The 22,777-nt window shown below is 34.0% G+C and overlaps 1 pseudogene; it reads left to right on the forward strand.

The window, feature by feature from the left end:
• The first annotated feature begins 11,666 nt into the window (after positions 1–11,666).
• On the forward strand, positions 11,667–13,636 carry LOC149209523 (alcohol acyltransferase 9-like; annotated as a pseudogene).
• The last annotated feature ends 9,141 nt before the right edge of the window (positions 13,637–22,777 follow it).

The following is a 22,777-nucleotide window of genomic DNA, read 5'->3' on the forward strand; positions in this document are numbered from 1 at the left end:
TTTTTTGGGCATAGAAGTAAAGCAAACAGAAAATGGAATTTTTATCTCTCAAGCAAAGTATGTGGTAGACATTTTGGAGAGGTTTAAAATGCAGAAGATCAAGTCTGCACCAATTCCAACTGTCATAGGGTTGAAGTTGAGCAAAGAAGATTGCAGCAGCAATGTCAATCTGACATTATACAAAAGCATGATAGGCAGCTTGATGTATTTGTTCGCCACTAGGCCGGATATAATGTATGCAGTAAGTTTGGTGTCAAGGTTCATGGAGACACGCAAGGAGACACACTGGCAAGCAACGAAAAGGATTCTAAGGTATGTAAATGGGACAAAACAATATGGAATTTTGTACACAACAACAAGCGATTTTAGGTTGGTTGGTTACACTGACAATGATTGGGCAGGAAGTGTCGATGACAAAAAGAGCATGTCAAGATATGTTTTTCATTTGGATTCCAGAGCCATTTCATGGGCTCCAAGAAGCAGCCAATAGTGTCACTATCCATAACAGAAGTTGAATATGTTGCAACAACAGTAGCAACGTGTCAGGCAGTTTGGATGAGAAGGATGTTGAGGGATCTTCGTCATGATCAAAAGGGAGCGAAAACTATTTTCTGTGACAACACGTCAACAATTGCATTGTCAAAGAATTATGTCTTCCACAAAAGGATCAAGCATATTGATGCTAAATATCATTTTATTAGAGAGTTGATTAGCAATGACGAAATTGTGTTGTAGCACTACAGGTCACACGAACAATTTGCTAATATCTTCACAAAGCCATTGGCACGTGAAAATTTTGTTTATCTCAAAAACTGTTTGGGAATTGCCAATGGTAGCAATTGTGATTAAGGGGAAGCATTGGAAATAATAATCCCAACCACTGCAATAAACACCCTGACAACAACCATACTTGTTAAAAGTATTTTTGCAAGTTGCGTCTCTACTTGAAGATGGAAGGACTGAAGCCAAGTGCGAACCATTCCGAAATGCAATAAGGAATTTAAACCATTTAATGTATTTTGGTAAATAGATATGGGCAAGAATTCATTCAACGACTATTGCCCACACTTCACAAACACCTGTGTGATTCTGATCACACTCAACAACAACATCATGTTAATTATTTTGTTTTGTCATGTATTAAATGTAAAATTGTATGTTGAGTTAAATATGAATGTGAAATTCATTTTGTAGTGGTTAGAAAGTAAGAGAGTAAGAGAGAAAGAGAGAAAGAGTCTTTGATGAGAAAATGGTGGAGCAAATTTTGGTGGGCGCATGAAAACAACAGTTTTTGTGTTTTACTATGTGTTATTCCGCGTGAAGTGTAAAACCTTTATTTTACTTGGTGAATGAGCCACAATCTCATGTGAATGTATTTTTCATTATTTAGAATTCAATCCTAAGTTTTTATAGTGTTGCTCCAACCTTACTTTGTAAAAGCTTTGTTTTACTTGGTGAATGAGCCGCAGTCTCATGTGAATGTATTTTTCATGATTTAGAATTCAATCCTAAGTTTTTATAGTGTTGCTCCAACCTTACTTTGTTTTACTCTCTGTTTTTGCCATGAGTGAATTATGTATTTTTAAGTCTGTGTAATAGCTGTGCGAAATGCAGGTCTGCGAAATCGAGCTCCACAATGGCGAAATCGAGTTGCGCAGTGTGCGAAATCAAGCTGCGCGAAAGTCACACCCCTCGCGAAAAGTCACACCCCTCTGCCTCCACAGTGGCGAAATCGAGCTGTGCGGTGTGCAAAATCAAGTTGCACAAAAGTCACACCCCTCGCGAAAAGTCACACCCCTCTGCCTCTCCACGTAAATTATTTTTACTCTGCCTCTCTGCGTAATTTTTTTTAACATGCCTCTGTTCACTTTTCATCTTGGTTAGCTCTCATAACATAATCACTATAAAAACTGCTTGCAAAATGTGCAACAGATGGATATTCATAACTCAAAAACAACATCACTTTGTTGTTACCTACTTCATCTATGTATATCTAAATGTTCCAAGGCCATTAGTCTTTATAACCACATTTCTGTTTTTTTTTTCAACTTTGCCAATTTCTCCAAAGAGATCTGATTTCGTCAGAAGTCACGTTGGAAGAAAATTTGGAGATGTAAATTTAATAAATATCACAATTTTCTCCACATTTTTCATCACATTGTTTTATTGTCTTAGGCGGCACCATAACTACTCGTCACGTTTTCTTGAGTCATTTCTCCCAATATTTCCCCTTGGCTCTAGTTATCCATGAGATTTTTCTTCCCCGTAATTATAGTATCCCATAGGTCCCACACCTCTACCAACACCTCCTTGTGCACTCTAATTAATAGGTGGACCATAGCTATTTGGAAGCAGATTAGGAGGCGAATAGTCATTTGAGGCACTATACTCACCAGGAGGTTGAACGACGGTTCCACAACGAGGATATGCAAACCCGCTTGCTGCCATGCAATTATTCCAGCCACAAGTGGGTTTGCATAGCCTCCTCTAACAAGAACTAAAGACATGTGGTTCCCAGTACTGACCTGCATAACCACTAGGATCACGATATCTACGCCAAAAAAATGAATGCACTTAGTGGTTCATATTTTCTCAAATTGAATTCCTTTGCGAAAATCCATTGCTCTTTCAGCTTCCTACTGAGCAAGCAACTGGCCTTGCCTTTAAGCCTTGACAACAAATAGGTTACGCTGACTTTCTTTTTGTTGAAGCTTCAGGTGGTGTGAGTACAAAGATTTCGGGGAGTAGTATTTAGCAAAAAAATGTTGTTATGGGAAAACGTAATGGAGAATTGGTTAGGGTGTGGGACAGGTGTTGAAAATTGTGTTGAAGATGATGAATTTCAACAGTGTTAGCAAGCAAAACTCTACTATAAAATGCTTATCGACATAATGATTCAAATAAAAAATTATTATATATTTAAAATTACCATATATTTTAAAATATAAATATAATTTAATAAAATAAATTTTTACTTTTATTAAAATTTAGTAATAATATTTATATAATAGAAAATTCAATAAAAAATAAGTTTTAAAAATGCCAAAAGAAATGTGGTTGTTTAATTATTAGCACAACTATATTAATAAATGTGATTAATATAGGCAAAAAAAGCCCATAATTACATCTTGTTAAAAATAAAAAACAATCTAAAATTTAAAAATGTAAAAATACTTTTTTAATGGTGAACTTTTATTTCGAAAGTACCCCAAAAAAAAAAATTACATTATGTTAAAATCTAATAAAACTAGAATATTTACAAAAACTTGCAAAATAATAATTCATATATCTATACCACAACTATAGTGATAACAAGACACATCCTCTTAAAAACATAAAAAAACAACAATTCAAGGTTTAAATGGAATACAAGTTAGGTAAAGTTAGTGTTTAAATCGAATACAATTTTGGTTTTAAAACAGACTTTCGAAATAGAAAAACACATACTTAACCCACCAAAAACAGCCACAGTAAACACAGTAATAATAAGAAGTAACCTGCTAAAAAAATAAACACCATGTTAGGGTTTTAGATAAACTTATTAAATCGGTGACTTGGCACATATAATAAAAATTGCTTTAGTATCAAGATCTTAAAAATTTAATTAAGAAATGACTGCCACTGGTAATCTATGTACAAGAAACTCGAAAACAATGAAATACCCAGACATTTAAACCAAAAAAAAGGGGCACATCACAACTATCTATTGGACAATAGTAACACAAGCGAACCTTTAAGTCTCTAAAATACACTGAAAAATCAGAGGCAAGTCATTTGCATGTGGATGTTGTGGCCCATTCCAAGAGATCATAGTAGCAATGCTCCAAAAATACCCATGGCAAACAGAGCCCACCTGAGCAATTTCTGTTACGCAGTGGGACAATAAACATGGCCTGCATGAGGTTACCTCCCGTTCCGATCAACATGGCTGGTCGATGAAGGTGCGATGAATTGGAACATTGGTGGAAAAGAATGGGACCGGCCATTTTATATGTGGCCAAACCAATAATAATTAAATTTTTTTGGTTATCCTTGCTTTTAAAGTGTAAAAATGTGATGTTTCATTTAGCAATTTTTTTTATTTAATTAGTCGGATCGTTACTTAGAAGAAGAATATTTCTGGTTTATTAAATTGAGATATTTTAAACAAATTTTCATTTATAAATAGTTTAAATATTTTAATTTTAGATATATATCATTCTTATTTGTAGGTTTGAATGTATAATTGTGAAAAAGATTGTGATTTTTAACTATTTCAAATGTGTTTTTGATTATGTCAACATAAATCTATCTTAACTTGAAATATATCAATACTAAAAAAGATAAAATCTCTCTAAATACAAACTTTAATATTAATATATAATAATTATAATTATTAATTTTATTAAATAATAGTAAATATCATTATATAATTAAACATTATAACCTCTCTTATTTATTGAGCTTGAGCTTGAATCTGCCTCTTCACATAATAAATCTAATATCCTAAGATACCATTAAAACATATTTGCATAAAATGTACGCGCAAATTTAAAATTTAACAAATATTCACTAAAATTTAAGCCACATAAATTGAAGATATAACTGTGGACAAAAAACATGCGCAAAGAAGACAAAAAAATCACCCACCATTAAGTCCGAAGAACATTAAAACCATTGTGGGGACTTGCTATTGTCATGATGAGGCCATCAATATTCCCTTTCCCAAAGCAGCGTTTTGTAAAAGTAACTTAGCTTTAATGTGAATATAGTTAGCGAATTTTCGTGATGGTACGTAAGCCAGTTACTTTAAGAGAAACTTCCTTGATCCATGGCATTGTCAGAAGACTCGTAGCATGCTGTAAATAGATTCCAAAACAAAAATTCCAGAAATAGAATTTGGTGATTTTTCTGATGAGATTTGTTTTTATATGGCTATTTAGTTTTAAATTAATTATTTTATAGAAATTAAGTATTGATTTTAGAAATTTTTTGTTTTTTGTTTTTAAGGTCAAATTTAATTTTGAAAATGTTATAAAGACAGAGGAGACAAAACACAAATTTACCCAAAGAACCCCTAAGTTGTGGCTTTTTTATTGGTTACACAGAATCTGATGCTTAGAATAAACTAGGCGAAGGGTAGTTATCATTTTCCAACTAGCGACTTGCCTAAAATATCTTGATATGCAACCACATGCAATCACACACTAAAAATAGTCTATCACTTGACTTGACTCAACACTCAATCACTCAGTTAACTGACTCTCTATGTTTAGCCAACTCCACATGCGGGAGTAATTACAATTTCTAACACCCCCCATAATTACGACTGTATGATTCAACATAACTTAACTTGACTCGATTATCACTCAAACATGTCTACTGGTCTATGTCTTAGCTAGGCTTACAATGACTCAAGACTTTCACAATTTTGCATTTTATTTTTCTCTTCTTCCAAATTTTATATCCTCAAAATTACTTCATTCTGTGTTGAACTTTCTTGTTGTAAGATTTATTTACTTGTTGTTGCTACAATTTTTCTTTCACTTTTCTTGAATTTGTACTAAAACACAATTTGATCTTGTCTACTACATCTTCTTCTTCAAACATTCATTCAACCATATACTGTTGCCATAACATTGCATCTTCAAAAATGGTTTCAACGCATTCATTTTTGTCGTTCATATCATTCTTTTCACTTTCATCATCAAGTACTGCTACTTTTTTCCTGTAATCTGCACATTCAAGATCAATATTCACCATTTCATTCAATTTTTTTATTCCACTTGCTTCTTTAAGACTCGCATCAATTTGTTCTATTCGTTTTTGAATCTATTCTTCAATGAGCTTCAAAACTGCATCAAAATTATTAACAACCTTGCTTTCAACTCCCACTCCCATGCTATTTTGAATACCTGCATATTCAAAAACAATGTTAAAAACATCTTTCATATGACTCTCTTCAGTGAGAGCCTCTTGCTCTACATCTGCCTTCTTGTCAACTGCATGGAGGTTGTCTTCTATTGTTATGCTGTTAGTGGATATTTTTATCAAAAATTCTTCAATCACTTTATCATGTTCTTGATCATTAACTGCTGCTAGACGACATACTTCTTCATGAGCAGTTCCAATTGCTTCATATCTTGCTGCTATAGTGGCAGCTTCAACCTTCAATGTTTCATCAAACATTGTGTTTACCATATTGTCACAAGTTACAACCAATCCTTATTTCAAAAAATAAACTACACATATCATCAACATAATGTTCATCCACACTATTGTGGGATATCCGAGCATGCATGTGCTCATTGGCAATTTCAACTTCACCAAATTCAGCAGTTGCGGCTGAATTCATGAATTCACATATAACTTTGCAATCATCATCCACATGTGTCTCATCACAGTGGGATTCAGCGCCATTTGTATCGTCCACATTACAATGGATTCCTTGAGCATTTATTTGCTCTTGCTCTGTATCAAACACAAATGCTTCAACTTCTCTCTTTGTAATCTTTGATGCATCTTCTTCATCCATATGCATGCTTGCATAATGGGTTTCAATTTTATGATCTTGACAACCATCATCCACTTTTGAGTGGGGTTCTTCAAGCTCTGTTTTCCTCTTAGAGTCTTGCTCATATACTCTTAGATTTGCGACTGATTTCTTTGCTTGTGACATAACTTGATGTTGCATGTCGCTCCCCCTTGCACCAAACTCTGCTTCCAAGAACTTCCCTGCTTCCTTGGAAGTTGTAGCTTTTTCTACCTTGCACAAACACTTCTCATCCAATCCTTGTTTTATAAAACACAACGCTAAAACATTGCATACATCATCATATGGGTTATTAGAATCGTATTCAATTAACTCTTTAACTCGAAGAAAAGTTAACATCTTGATAACCCAATGATCAAAATATTTACCTGTAAACAAAGGAGGTGGTAGCAAATCAAAGCTACACCAATCACCCTCGATTTCTTCTTTGTCTTCTGCTAAACTTCTCAATTTCTCAGTTGCAGCCTGAACCTCTCTAACCATGATAATGATCTCTGCCTCTTCTTTTCGATTCATTTTCTTAGTCTTTTTCAGTTGCGCTTTGCGACCTATGGCTGATGTATTTCCTCTTTCTTATAAATGCTTTCCTCATTGCATGAGGCTATCTTCCATATCACCCAAAAAATATAATTTTCGATATGCACCCCTTTCGATATGCACCCCTATAAGACACAATCTTCACCCAAAAAATTGTCATGCTTAACAAAACACCAAAATACTTTTATACACTACCAAACTTTTTCAAATACTTTATGCTTCAAAACCCTTTATAACTCATAAAAACTTCATAAAATAAATTTTATAAAATTCCTTTATCATTTATTAACCCCTTCTAAAAATATATTTTCCTTATATTAAACCCTTTTTATAACAAAACTAATGCTCCTTTTAAAAAAAAAAAACACAAACCAACATTTTTTTAATACCATGTGCTTTTTAAAAATGTATCTCCATAATCTTATGGGTTTCTTGAGTACCTTACCAACGCATGAACTTTAAACGAAACCTCCAACACTAAGAACTTAACTTGGGTGGCACCGGTTGGGGCTACGACATTTTTCTCTAATTTTGACTGCCGCTTGACTTTCAACAAATACCAAGTTTTATTACGCTCTTCGCTGTTCGATTGTGGCGGCTAGTACACACGGCGTTTCACGATACGGTGGCCCCCCAAGCCAATAACAACTTCTGGCCACTATTCCAGCTATATCTCTCCCTACGAATTCACAGTTCTTGAATAACCCAGAAAATAATAAACCGTGCGGCTCTAGCAGATTGGCGCTGCATTCGTCAGATTCAGCTTTGATACCAATTTGTTAGAAAGGTCTGAACTTTGGTTCTTTCTAGATTCAGCTTTGATACCAATTTGTTAGAAAGGTCTGAACTTTGATTTTTCTAGACTCAGTTCTGATATTAAATTGTTAGAAAGGTAAATGAGACAAAACACAAATTTACTCAAGTAACATTTGAGCTGTGGTTTTTTTATTGATTACACAAAATTTATGCTTACAATGAATCGGGTGAAAGGTATTTATCCTTTTCCAACTAGGGACTTGCTTAAAATATCTTGACATGCAATCACACACTAAAAGTTATTTATCACTTAACTTGACTCAACACTCAAACACTTAATCACTTAGTTCACCGACTCTCTATATTTAACAAGAAAAATTTGGAAAAGGAAAAATTGAAATAGATATACTAGCAAAACCTCCCTATTTTAATAAAATAAAAATTACATAAGAATTACTTGTTTAACATATCTCACCAACTTAACCTAGAAATTATTTGTTTAACCTGTCTCACCAACTTAACCAAAGCCAACACTAAATATAAGTTTTATAAATTAAATGATTGTACAATATATATTAAATGGTTAATAACTTTAGATAGCGATCAAAATGCTGACATTTATAGTTATCAGAATTTGTAACATTAAAATAAAAAACCTATAATTTTCAATTTTATTGGTTGAATTATATTTATATTAAAAATATAATCAAATTATTAAATCCACAACCTTCAAATGCATAACAACCCTGGAGAATCATTTCTCTTTTATTTTCCTTATTCTAATTGAATATAATCTTTCAATGGTAGCGTGGAAGCACACTCCAACCCCCTTCCCCCAAATAAATTTTAAGTTGCCTCTTGCGACTTGATGACTTTATGGCTGAGATGGATCTAGTGTAATCAAATATTCCAGTTTACAATTTGATAGTTTATAAGTATTATATTATATGTAAAGTTTACTGTAGTTTAACAAACGTTTCAGTGGCTTGACTTCTTCTTTACTCTTTTCCAACCAAAACTATACCTGGACAGAAGTCACACTACAGTGTGATTATATCAGTCCATAGCAGACAAATTAAAACTGACAGTGTTTTTATGTGGTGCAGCTGTTTTCAATCTAGAAGATGACATTGCAGCTTTCACGATCAGAGTGGCAAGTGATTCCAGAACCATGAATAATCAGCCAGAGTGAGCTAGTCTCACTGTGGGAGAGGAAAACTGGAAGAACCCTTCGCAGAGTATTTCATAATTTAGTCATTGATTAGACAATGTGATTGCTTATAAATAATTTGGTTTTAATTCGGTAACTTTACTCAAATGATGTTTGGGGTGTGCGCTTACAAGTCAGTGATATCATAATATAGTACTTTTGTTGCAGACATTTTCCTAATATGAAGTAGCATATCTTTAAATGTAGGGAAGAAAATATCTGAAATGTTAAATTTTCTTAATCCATTTATTTTATTTTTAATTATAGGTAGATGTATTGGATGTAAAATTAATATTTTATTTAAAAATAAATGTCTCATATTTTAAAAGTAGGGGAGGGAATATTTAAGAAGTTAAATTTTGATGATGGCTAATTTTATTGTATGTATTGAATGTAAAATTAGTATTTCATATAAAATAAGTGTTGTAGGTTATTTTAGGGCTTACCATTTAAGTTAGAATTTTTTTTCTAAAAAAATTGCACAAAAATTTATAATTTATATTAGTCAATGCTAAATTAATAGTGCCTAATAGGCAAATAGAATCCAATAATAATTTGGGATGAACTAATAAATTGAGATGTTTACACATTTACAATTTTACTCCTACATTTACATCTTATACCTATCTTTTTTTTATGCAAAGGCTTTTTAGAATTATAATGGGAAGTAATTGATTAACAATCTAAGATACACAAAAATGTGGTAAGAGTATATATCTACACTTTTATTGACCACATAATAATAATAATAATAATAATAATAATATATTAAATCCTTATTGCACATTTATAAATTTTTACATAGATGAAAACTTGAGTTTTTGGCTTACTTGTTGATACATTTTTTTTGAAAGTGCCTTTTAACAACCAAATACATAAAATTGGTATGTGAGACCTCCTTATTTGTGAAACAAGAAATCAACCCCCATACAATAATCTGATTGCTAAAATACACTAAATATACACCCAGTGATATAAATAATATTAATTTGTAATTTATCTTAATTTATAAATTAGTTAATTCACATTTACATTTTAAATTAAAATACTACACAGTTAATTAAATCATATTAAATAAATTAACTTTAAAAATAATAATAACATTGCAACATAGAAAAATAACATCTTTTCTTTTTTCAACCTCTCTTATATTTTATTTTATATAATCTATATTAATTTATAAATAACAATTTGTAATTTATTTTGTAATTTTTTTTTTTTTTTTTTTTTTAATTTATAGATATGAATGTCTTTGGATTCTTCACAACTTTTGTCTTTATGAACCAATTAATATGGTTCATCCTCAAATCTTTGTCATAAGGATGAACCACATTAGTTGATTAAATCGACCAAATTTTAATAACGTGATTAATCCGAAAAATATTCTCAATTGCAATATAAATTACAAAAATCTAAAATCCAACCTTAATTTATTCAAAAATTAATTATTTTATAATTTAAAACCTATTATATATATATATATATATATATATATATATATATATATATATAAAGTCAATAAAACACTATCATCTCCATACGGATCTTCCCACTAGTACATCCAGCTACAAGCTGGTAAAAAAAATCAAGAATAGGAAGTTCAAATCTCATTGAGTACAGTGACCTGCTGTGGTGGCGGCTAGAGGGGCGGACCCCCCTCCCGTGGGTGTGCTCTTGCTAAAATCATAGGATCTTAGTATAACCGACTTGCAGGTGGTTGGTTATGCTCTTTGGTGTTATAGTGGCAGCAATGAGGTTTGATCGTGGATCTCCCGTGGATTAAACTTGATAGTTACCGATTCACCATATGTTAATAAAAAAGAAAAAAAATCAAGAATAGACTTCAAGTGACGAATTGGAAAACAACTACCACTTGCTTTTAGGTCGTAGGTCTGGCGTCTATCAAATAATCAAGAATAGTTACTTCAAGCCTTAAGTGCCGAGTTGGAAAACAATGACCACTTGCTTTTACTTCAAGCCTTCAAGTGACGAGTTGGAAAACAACAACCACTTTCTTTTAGGTTGTGGGTCTTGCGTCTGTCTTCATATAACTATAGTTTAGTTTCCCATGTTATCGTAAATAAATTGAGCTTACTCCTTTTTTTCTTTGTTTATTGCAGGTAACATGTCGAACAACCAAAGTAGACTGGTATGGTATTATCAGCATGCTTGGATTCTATGGCTCTACCACCTCCCGAGACCAAGAATGCCCTCTCCAAAGTCTTGGTTTCCTATTATCTTTTGGCCGAAAGTTTAAGAAGATTGAGCGACATGCAAAACAAGAGATATGGCAAGTTAGAGGTTGTCTACAATGGAGTAGTGGTCATGTTAGATTAAGCTTCCACGGATTTGACCATCGATGAACTCCACGACATCCAGAAGCCTTGCAGGACTTGGAAGAAGATGTTGTATAAGGTTAATATGAATAACTTTGTGGGCATTCTACCACTATTGGTTCATGTAAATTTAAGAAATAACTGAGTGTACACATGCGTGTGAACGTTCTGTAACATTTGTTTGCCAATGCAGGGTACACAACTGAGCTGTGGAGGGTTTGTTTTCTCTGTGGGATTTCGCCACTGCTTATGTGATGGGTTGGGAAGTTCGCATTTTCTGCATGCATGAGTGGAGATGGCTAGTGGGGGAAACATGGTTTCAGGTCGTCTAGTGTGGGGGAGGCATTTGCTTCGCCCTTGGTATCCGCCTTGGGTTGAATACTCATATCCTGAGTTTAAATAGGTTTAGAATTTTTGTAATTTCAAGGAGTGATTGAGACTAAATGCAACTGTTAGTATCTTTTTATACTTACATCTACACAATTCTTGGAGCTTAAGAAAATCATTTCAAAGGGATTCGGCTTCAAAATGCACATTCTCTGAAGTGATCTTACCTGACCTTAAATCAAAGCCATGGACCTTTTGAGTGAGCCATGCACGTTTCGAGTGTGCAAGGCATCCAATTTCTCTTTAGCGTGAATGTTTAAAAGAGGCTTCAACCTCAACTTCTTGAAGGTTTCTTCAAAAACGAGTTTTTGTTGGCATGCATTAAAAGAGCTGAACGAGAGTTCTCTGTTATCCATGGTGAAGCTGGTGTAAAACAATGCACGTCATATCATTATTATTATTCATCTAAGTGACTAGCGTCATATCATGTTTGTGTGTTGACAGTGCGCTGACAAGAAAAGAGCAAACAAATGTCCTTTCTCGATAGGGTCTAGATAGACGACGAAGGTCAATTGGTCAAGTTTTTGTTATTGACATTTTTTATTGAGAGGTTAAGGGTTTAATTCCCTGAACACTGGGTTACGCTCTTTGATTAAGCTAGTATTAAGTGATCTCAAACATTGATTAAGTTAGTATTAAGTGATCTCAAACATTGGGTGTTAGGATACATTGTACAAGTATTGAATGTTCAGTTGACCTAATAGTCACTAATTGAACTACACTCACAAATTATTTTTAATAGACTTCAATAAATTTAATAATTAAATATTAAAATGTTACATTTAAATTTAGGGTAATTGGTACAAGTATTGGGTGTTATGGTACTTGGTACAAGTATGGGGTGTTTTGACGTACCCTACAAATATCGCGTAGATCTACCTCAAGTATTGGGTATTGGGTACAAGTATTGGGTGTTCCGTTCATTAATTGAACCCTACACACAAATTATTCTTAATATACATCAATAAATTTAATAATTAAATTATTAAATATCAAAATATTACATTTAAAATATATAATAAAATAAAACATAGGTATTTTAAATTAGTTTAAATAGATATAAGAAAATATGTTTATGAAATTTAGATTAAATAAATTTTTATAATTATCACCAGTATAGATCGATCTTAACTCTAGAACTAGCAAGTATCAAAAGGGATCAAATCTCATTTTGAGTGCAACACTTCAGAAAATATTTGCACCTCCAAAGATTTGATTCCTCTCTACTCTTGGTAGATATGGAGATAAGATGAATCTATGCTATATTTGATCAACACACTAATTTTTTTATTTTCATTTGTTTTATATAATATTTACATACTTGCATTGAAATATTCCCTCGATGGGTTAGGAAGTTGGTAATATTTTGCATGCATGGGTGGAGATGGCTAGAGAGAGAACCATGGTTTTAGTTTGTCTAATGTGCAAAGCCATTTGCTTCACCCCAAGGGTCCACCTTGAGTTAAATACACACATCCCGAGTTTAAACAAATTGAGGACTTCTATGATTTCAACCAGTGATTAAGAATGAATGCAATTGTCACTAGCTCCATATGCAATTGTTAGTAGCTATTTATGCTTCACCTCTACACAACGCTTCATCTATACACAACTCTTTAGTTTAAGAAACTCATTTATAGGGATTCAACTTCTAAATGCACATCCTTTGAATTGCTCTTTTATCATGTCTAGAGATGTTGGATAAGAGCCATGGACCTTTTGAGTGTGCAGGCCATCAAACTTCCCTTTAGCATGAATGTTCAAAAGAGGCTTCAGCCTCAACTTCTTGAAGTTTTCTTTGCAAACAAGTTTGCGTTGGTAATCCTTGAAACCACGGTGAAAGAGATGAGTGACATTTCTTTGTGGTTTTTGAGGTGAAGCTGGTGTAAAGTAACACATTTATTCTCTTTGATTGTCATTGTGCATCCATCCAATTGGCGAACCTCATATCATTGTCCTTAAAGACGTTCACGTGTTGATAGTGTGGTGACAGAAAAACTGCGAACACATTCCCTTTTAAGATAGGGTTTGGATAGAGGATGAAGGTTGGTGGGTGAACACACCCTTATAGTACGCCTTCCATATAATTATTTAAAATTTGTAGGTTTTGAAATCATAATATATTATTTTTAGTATACATTAACAAATTTATTAATTACATTATTAAATATCAAAATATTGTATTTAAAATATATAATAAAGTTTAATATAAATACAATACAATATATAATAAAGTTTACTATCAATATTTTAAATTAGTTTAAATAGATATAATAAAATACGTTTATTATCAATATTTTAAATTAGTTTAAATAGATATAATAAAATACGTTTATGAAATTTAAATTGAGTAAATTTCAATAATTATCACAAGTGTAGATCAATTTTTAATTCTGTATTTACCAAGGGTGAAAAGACATTTCTAGAGATTTGAGTCTTGTAGACTTTAACTCCGAATCTACCAAGGGTGAAAAGACACTTCTAGAGATTTGAGTCCTCTAGACTCTTAATAGATTTGGAGTTAAGATGGATCTATTCTAGTTTTTAAGATGGACCTATTCTAGTTTTTAACAACATGCGAATAAAATATTTTAACAATAACATATATATATATATATATATATATATATATATATATATATATATATATATATATATATATATATCTATATCTATATATATATATATATATATATATATATATATATATAATGTTTTTGAAATATCACATATTCATGCTTATTAATAATGGAATAAATTACACATTAAATTCACAATGAAAAGTAAAAATATAAGATTTTGTTTTTATTAAGTTATTTTATTTTCTCTACTAACACAAAATTATGTTATTTAATATGACTAACACTACACCATTTTTTATGTTTTAAATATTATATATCAAATGCAATTAAAAGAAATTAAGCATAATGTAATATCAATAATGTTATGTTTACATACCATTTAAACTCCATATTAAGTAATTGAAGAAATTACATATTAAGTATTATTTTTCCATAAGAAATTGTATTTTTATTGCATTATTTTTATTGTATTTTTATTGCATTATTTTTATTGTATTTTTATCATAAGAAATCATTTTTTTTTTACTTTCAATTACTTTGTTTTTTTCTATAATAATGGAAAATTATGATGTAAATTGAAGTAATTTATTGATGGTCCATGTTAATTTTTTTTTTCCATTATAAATTTTATTTTGCTATGTAAGTCGTACTATTTGATTATTTTTAAATGTAGTGTTATGTGATAACAACTCCCTCATATTGGTCTGCCCACTTTACTTCGTAAGGAATTAATATAACTTAATGGCAAGTTTACTTTAGGGAATATGGATACATAAGCCCTGATTGCTAAGGATTGTGAATCACACCTAATGGAATTTGATTTGACATTACAGAATAAAATTTTTGATTCAATGTCATATGTTCACTTTGATTTTATCACTAACATAAGGTTGAATTCTCTAAAAGGGATCCATAGCTTAGTTATATTTCAATTTATCGGCTATGGTTATATTTTTGGAATCCCATGGCTTTTCAAAATCCAATACATTGTACCTTGAATGATGTGTCCACACCAAGATTTCCAGCTCGTGATGGTCACGTCATTATCACAAGGTGTCTCTACAATGTGAGACTGATAGTAATGGTGCTTTGATACGAACCAATGTTGGAGATTTGTAGACAAAACCCTAAAATTTTGTTTGGCTACCCTTTATGTCTCATTTGTTTTCCGATTCCTTCTGGAGATGGCACGCCGAGAGGCTACCACCAAAAACCCAATCCAACTGAATTGTAGCTCGAACCTACCAAGTGTTGTTACATAGAATGTGGTGAGAATTTGTAATACAGATTTTGTGAATTTAAGATTAGCTCCTTTGCATTTCATTTGTAATACATATTTTTTTGAATTTAGGATTTTGTGAATTTAAGATTAGCTCAAAATCAGGCTCTAAAAGGTGTGTATTTTTAAATTTTCATTACTTTTGTTTGAAAAGAAATTCAAGTAATTCAAAGGGAATAGTGAAGCATAGATACCGCCAATTTGTCCAAAATTCCTCCCAAACAAAAAAATTCTACACCCATTAAACCCTAAAAAATATGTACTATGACACGTGAAGAAGAAGAAATGCAACAAGATGTATCAAAATTATGGAACTAAGTGCAACAACTTTCACTTTCACAACGAGTAACTAAAGTTGAAGATGATGCAATGAATGTTAATATGGATGGTTTAGAGGAAAAAATAAAAGCATACATGGAAGGTTTGACCAAGTTTCTATAGGAAATGCTTCCTAATGGTGATAAGGTAATCTATGAAAATCATGATGACAACAAAAGGAATGTGAATCATGATTTTAACTTTGGGTTGAAGATCCACCACATTCCAAAGATTGATATGAGAAATTTTGATAGCAAGGATTCATTGACATGGATACTAGAGATGGAGCGATTCTTTGATCTACATGATGTGACACACACACACACAAAAGGTACACATTGCATCTTTATATTTATAACTCAAACAATCTATGTGGTATCAATGGCTTTGTTCTCGTAAATCAATTGTCACTTGGAAAATAATTACAGAGGAATTGCTAGCACATTATGAGGATACAAAGAGAAATACCTTCTTTAGCCAATTGATAAATATCAAACAAAAGGGTTCAATGGTAGAGCACATTGAGCACATCCAAAGATTGAATATCAAAATACTTGATATTATAGCAGAGCATATGATTGATGTTGTCATAGGGACTTTAAAGCATAACATCTAACACGAGGTTCTCCCTTGTGAACCTAATTCATTGGAAACCACATTCAGAGTGGCAAGAAAAGTTGAGAGTAGAATTTAGCAATAAGGAGGTCTACCACTCACAACTATAAACATGGAAGTATTGTTGCTCCTAGCCTCATGCAAACTACAAGGTTGATGGCAAAAATGCTCTATTATAGTTGTGATAGAAATCACACTAAAGGTCATAAGTGTGTTGAGAAGAAATTATTTTACACAGATTGTGAAGAGTAAGAAAAAAGGAACAATGAACATCAAAAGAAGAAGATATACACCAGGAACCAACCCTAGAGAAAGAAGAAATGAATCCAACCATATATTGTAATGCATTTGTGGGAATTACCACTCCTCAAACTCTCAAGATAGAAGGATATATCAAGAAGGAAAAAGTAATAGTGTTGATTGATTAAGTTAGTACCCATAATTTTATTCGTTGTAAGATATCCAAGGAATTAAATTTCTTTCTATATCTAGCACTTGAGTGTTAAGTGATGGTTTTAAATGGAAGAACTATAAATTGCTTAGGCAAGTGCGATAATATCAAGCTAACAATGGGGGGATATTTAATAAATACTCCAATGATTTCCCTTCCAATGGATGGTGTTGATGTTGTATTAGGAGTCTAATGGTTACAATCTTTGGGGACAATAGCATTTAATTTTCAAGAACTTATCTTGAATTTTTCCAAGAAGGAAAGGAAATTAAATTAATGGGTATCGCAGGGAGACTAGGGAAGATAATTAGCTCTAATGTCATTACAAATATTTTTAAGAAATAAGAATGAGGTGTAATTGATCTGAATAGAAATCCGCCTACAGTGTTTACCCGTGGTAATGATTTGAATGGAAATCCACCCATGGTATTTTCCCACCCATGGTACTTACCCATGGTAATGTAACTAAAAAATGTTATAAATAACAAGCCTCTTTTTGTAAGTGAGGGGAGGGCCCAGCGCAATTTAGTTTCTACCATTATTTTCTGATCTAATAAAAGTTGGTTCATGATTTACTTTTCTAGTTTGGATTACTTTTGTTCTTTTCTTGGTGTGGCAATTACTCAGATCTTGGGGCCCTCCCCAAGATTCAAATCAGTTGTATCAGAGAGGTGTTTCCTATCATACGTTTTTCTAGTTCTACAGATCTATGTGACCAACCCCATCCTTTTTTCCAGTTGAGTGAGGGTAAGAATATTGATCTCTCATACAAAATAGTCAATGGCGATGGTAGCTTCTGCTTCCACAAGGCTCAGGGCTTGGGCATTCCCAGGTCTGGTATTTAGATTTCTCAGCTTGTTAACCTCGATGCCACTGGTTATAGATTCATCAATTTATCCATATGGGCTTCACGCCACTATGGCGGAAGGAACCATGATTGCTCCCCACACCACCAAGGATTGTGCTACCAAAACTCAAATCAATCTACATGGTGTCCGGTTTCAGTTGGATTAGCTTCTCTAGTTCAGAAATGGTGGACTAAAGTGGAACTACGCCAAGGTCTAGAGTTCGAATCTCATTGGCGTGAAAGGTAAATTTTCTTTCTCGAGTTTCATTTATTCTAAAAAAATTGGCATAGCTATGGCGATGAGCTATGGGAGATTGTCTGAAGATTTGGATAGGATAAAGGGGCCGTGGAGCCAGGAGGAACTCGACCCTAATAAGTAAAGGAATTCCGAGGTGATCTAGGAAATCGTGTAGGCTACGACGGTACAATCATATTTTCCCTCAAGTGGAGCCCCTCCCATCTATATTATTGTGCATTTATGTTAATGTTGATGAATGTTTAACTGTTGTGTTATAATGAATGAAAGTACTTGGTAAAAGAGAAAAATAAACTAAGTATAGAAGTAAGGCGTAGTCCATGACCGTAAGTATTGGTGAAAAGAAAAGGGTCAGTGGTGCCGCACCTCCTATAGTGTGGTTGGAAGAGTACCGCCAGTGTAGGGGCGTGACAGGTGGTATCAAAACTGGTGAATTGTGATGAGAAGTTGATCCCACTGCACTAGTGTGATAGGTGGTATCATAGGTGATCGGGACAAGGAAGCTGGTGCAAGCTGCACTAACATGACAGTTGGTACCAAGGCTTTGGTGATTTAGATTGATAGTTTATGGTCTATACAAGATCGCAAAGAAGGCTGATGGCAGAGATGGCAAAGGAACCTCAGGTTGTGACAGGTGAATCTAGCCACAATGCAGGTGAAGCTTTTTTGAACAGGGTATTGGAACGAATGGAGGAATTGGGTTCTGATTGGGCTTCGATGAAGGCTGAGCACATGCAGGTTCATGAAGGCTATGGGACGATGAAAGAAGAACTTGAAGAACTCAAGGACTGATACGAGTATACAAAATGGAAGTATACACAAATGGAAGAAGAGGTCAAGAAGATTGGTGAAGCAAGAGATCAAGGTTTGGCTGAAATCTTGAAATTGCAGCAAGCTCTTGACGAAGCTCAAGATGAGATTGTGGTTTTGAAGGCTGTGAGGCACAACTCAAGTGGAGGAGTGACTCATGTCAAAATCAAAGAGTTAGATTCTTATGATGGTACAAGGAGTGCAAAGACTCTTGGAAACTTTCTATGGGACATGGACCAGTACTTGGAGCACTTGGGATTATTCGATGAGGAAACCAAAGTGAAAGTAGCTACTTAATTCTTGACAAAGGATGCTAAGATGTGGTGGCGAAGAAGGATGGACCAAATTGCCAATGGCAATGCTGGGGACATAACTTCGTGGGATGAAATGAAGAAGGCTTTGCAAACCCACTTTAGTCCACAGGATGAAACATGGGATGCAAGGATGAAGATAAAGTATATGAAGCAAATGGGAAGTTTGTAGGCATATCAATGAAAGTTTGCAAGTGCAGTTTTGGAACTTCCAGACATGGCAGAAAGGGACAAGGTGTTCAACTTCATCATAGGTCTAAAACCTTGGGCACGAAATGAGGTAAAGAGACAAAATATTAAGACACATGAGGAGGCTTTTGTTGTTGTGGATCGTTTGGTAGAACACTTTGATAAAGGTTCTGATGAGAAGAAGAGGAAGTATGACAAACCGAAAGAGAAGACTACGAAGAGGAGACTTCGAGATCGAATGACAAGTCGAAGATGAAGAAACCCTTGAAGTGTTGGATATGTGAGGAACCACACACGATGAATAATTGTCCTTATAGACCAAAGGTGGTTGCCATGACACAGTCCAACATGAAGAAAGAAGAAACTTCAGTAGGGGTTATGTAGATATTGGGAGCTGTAGTGGCCATGGAAGCAGTCTCTAGGAGAGATCCTAAGAGGAATAGATTGGAGTATTCATGGATGTGCCTACTATGGTGGATAGTGGAGAAACTTACAATTTTATGAGTGAGGATATTGCGAAAAGGATTGGGCTGAAGTTTGTACCGGTGCAGACATAAATGAAGACAGTGAATTCTCCTCCAGACTCTGTGATTGGTGTAGCTGAAAAGGTGGATGTGACACTTGGTGAATGGACATGGAAAGTCGATTTCACTGTGGTGCAGATAGATGACTATGAAGTTGTACTGGGTATAGAATTCATGAAGGAATTTGATGCGATGATTGTTCCCCATATGAGGAAATTGTACATTTACGATGGATGAGAGGATGTACCCATTGGTGTACCGACCGTGGGAGTAACTAAGGCCGAGCATAAGCTGACAGCGATGAGTATGGAGGATGGAAAGAAAGGTGAAGAAATCTGTAAGCATTTGTCTGTTGCAGAGACAAAACTTATGGAGCAGTCACAGGTTATCAGGGCATTGTCAGATAGCATCTTGGATCTATCTAGGAGGCTGGAGGCAGTGGAAGATGACGATGACGAAGAGCATGTGAGGCCAAATGTTTAGGTAGAAGATAGGGAGGCATACTTGTAAAGGATGGAAGTGGAGGATCCAGATAGGTTGATTGAGTTGATAAGCAAGGGAGAGCCTTTAGGATCTGCTCCCTCCTCATCATCTTAGACTATCACAGAGCACAAGGTTCATTGTTAGCTGCTCATGGCAGCGAGTCTCCAAACACTTTGAGCAGGCATCTAGAGGTGAGATGACATAGGTTATGTTGATGCCTTGAAAATTGCTGCATCAATATAGGGGATAACCACCTAGTCCGGACATTAAAGGCAACTTCTTTTCTGTTTGGTATGGTGGCTCCGACTGGATATAATGGTACCAGTTTCCCAATGATTGGTAAGTGGGATGAATAAATGATTGATTTTCTAATATATAACGATGATGGATGAATGATCTAATTTAAAAGTAAAATATAAACAACTATTCTATCCCGGGAAATTGCTGCTTTTAGTGTAACTTTGGATGGTGTTCATTCACAAACAGACATATAGATGACTCTTGTTGGTAAGCAAAGATGTTTATTCATATGATAATTACTAAGCCCAAATAGTTGAACAAAGTAATCAAGCAAACATTATTACACTATTTCTCATTTATATCATAGACATATACATGAGTGAAAGAATAACAGTCCTCGGACATCCAATAGTGAAAAGTGCAAGGCTTGTTGTTAAAGCAAGCCTTGCACTTGCTGTGAAAAGTGCAAGCCTTGCACTTTTTTGTTATAGAAAAATTTAAACGAAGGAAAATTCATATAAAAATAACAGAAAAGCATAGATAATAGTACCATATGTTTATTCGAGTCACTCCCAATATCAACCGCATTCACATTCCTTTTTCCAACTTAGTAAACACTTCCACAAGAGGCAATAGTGCACAGATTATCAAATCTTTCTTTGTCAAAAATCAGAATACTGGCCCAGTCTTTATAAAAAATAGATCAGAAGCACAATAGTGTGACTTCCTGATTTGAGTTTATACAAAAAATGAGGACCCTTTCCAATGCATTGAAAGCGCTTATAAATACTAATTAAACTAACTAATTACAAAATAAAACTACTAATAAATTGGTAAAACTATGCTATGAAGATCTCCTCAAAATCGGCTTGTCTTCAGTCGGCAGCATGATTCATTGCTTCGAATGATCTCCCTTTGGCTTGAGCTAGCATATTTCTAACATCGGTTGCAACTCTGGGGGGCGGCTTAGGCGAGAATTCAGTTGAGCTGAGTATGTGGCATCTTGTATCTCGGGGATCATGCAACTGATAGCATCAGTTAAACACTTGAGCACAGCCCTCTGACTATATGGCTTGATTAGAAAAAACCAAAAGGTATCCCAAGTTAGACTTTGGATGCCAGTGATTAATCTTCCTTTCTTTTCCAGCTCATGGTTGCATGTCTGTTCCAAGGCTTTGGCCGATGTTAATTTTCCTGGATTACACTGAGAAATCATATTAGACAAATAAAGAGTGTTGTTGACAAATTCAATTAAATTGCTAGTAGATAACTGACATCTCGAGGTTTCTCTTTCTGCCTTCATTAATTGAGTCTGCTACTCTAGGAACAAGATGTGTTTGTGTGCTTCAATAATTTTGGGCAGATCTGAAGCTTGTCCTTCAAGGGAGTCTTTCCAGGCGAGGAAATTGGTTAATGTTTCATCGGCCTGTTCCAATTCCTATCTGGCTTCAACTGATTTATCAACTATAGCTGTAGTAATTTCATAAAAAGGTTCAGCCAAAGAAATTTTATGACATAGAAGTCTCAGTTGTGTAATCAATGCCTTATTTATTTGTAGAGCTTCTATTCTGAATTCTGCTATTTGAGGAAGGCTCCTGAACTTTTCCACTTCTTGTGATAGTTGAGCGATTTTCTCATCCTTAGTCTTTCTCATTTGTTCGTTCATTGCCTTTAATTTGGCCACTGCTTCAGACAGTTCCTTCTGTTTCTGCACTGCACTTGAATCTATTCTCTGTTTCTCTTTGTGTAATTTCTCAGTTAATTGGTTGTTGGTCTGCCGCTGTGCTGCTAGTTGTTGTTCCAATTGATCTATTTTGGTTGTGCTTCGGACACCTGCAATTGCAATGAATCAATCAGTTGATCTTTTTCCTTGAGGAGACTGCTCACTTCCGAAGCCTTATCCATTGTGGCTGCCGAATATGCTTCGGCATACTGGGAGAGTTTTGTAAGGTCATCGGAAGGGTTCAGTTCCTCCTTCCACACCACGTTAGCCATCTCTGTTTGATCTGGCAAAAGGGAAGATTGATCAAGTCTTTTCCTTTTTCTTTGTCTTTTCACAATAGCCCTATGTTTAGGGCTGTAAAAGACGTCTAGTGGTGGTATGCCTTCTACCT

The sequence above is a fragment of the Pinus tabuliformis genome, chromosome 1_2 (assembly GCF_031772625.1).
Source record: "Pinus tabuliformis cultivar Carrire ecotype Pingquan chromosome 1_2, CPIR1, whole genome shotgun sequence".
NCBI lineage: Eukaryota > Viridiplantae > Streptophyta > Pinopsida > Pinales > Pinaceae > Pinus > Pinus tabuliformis.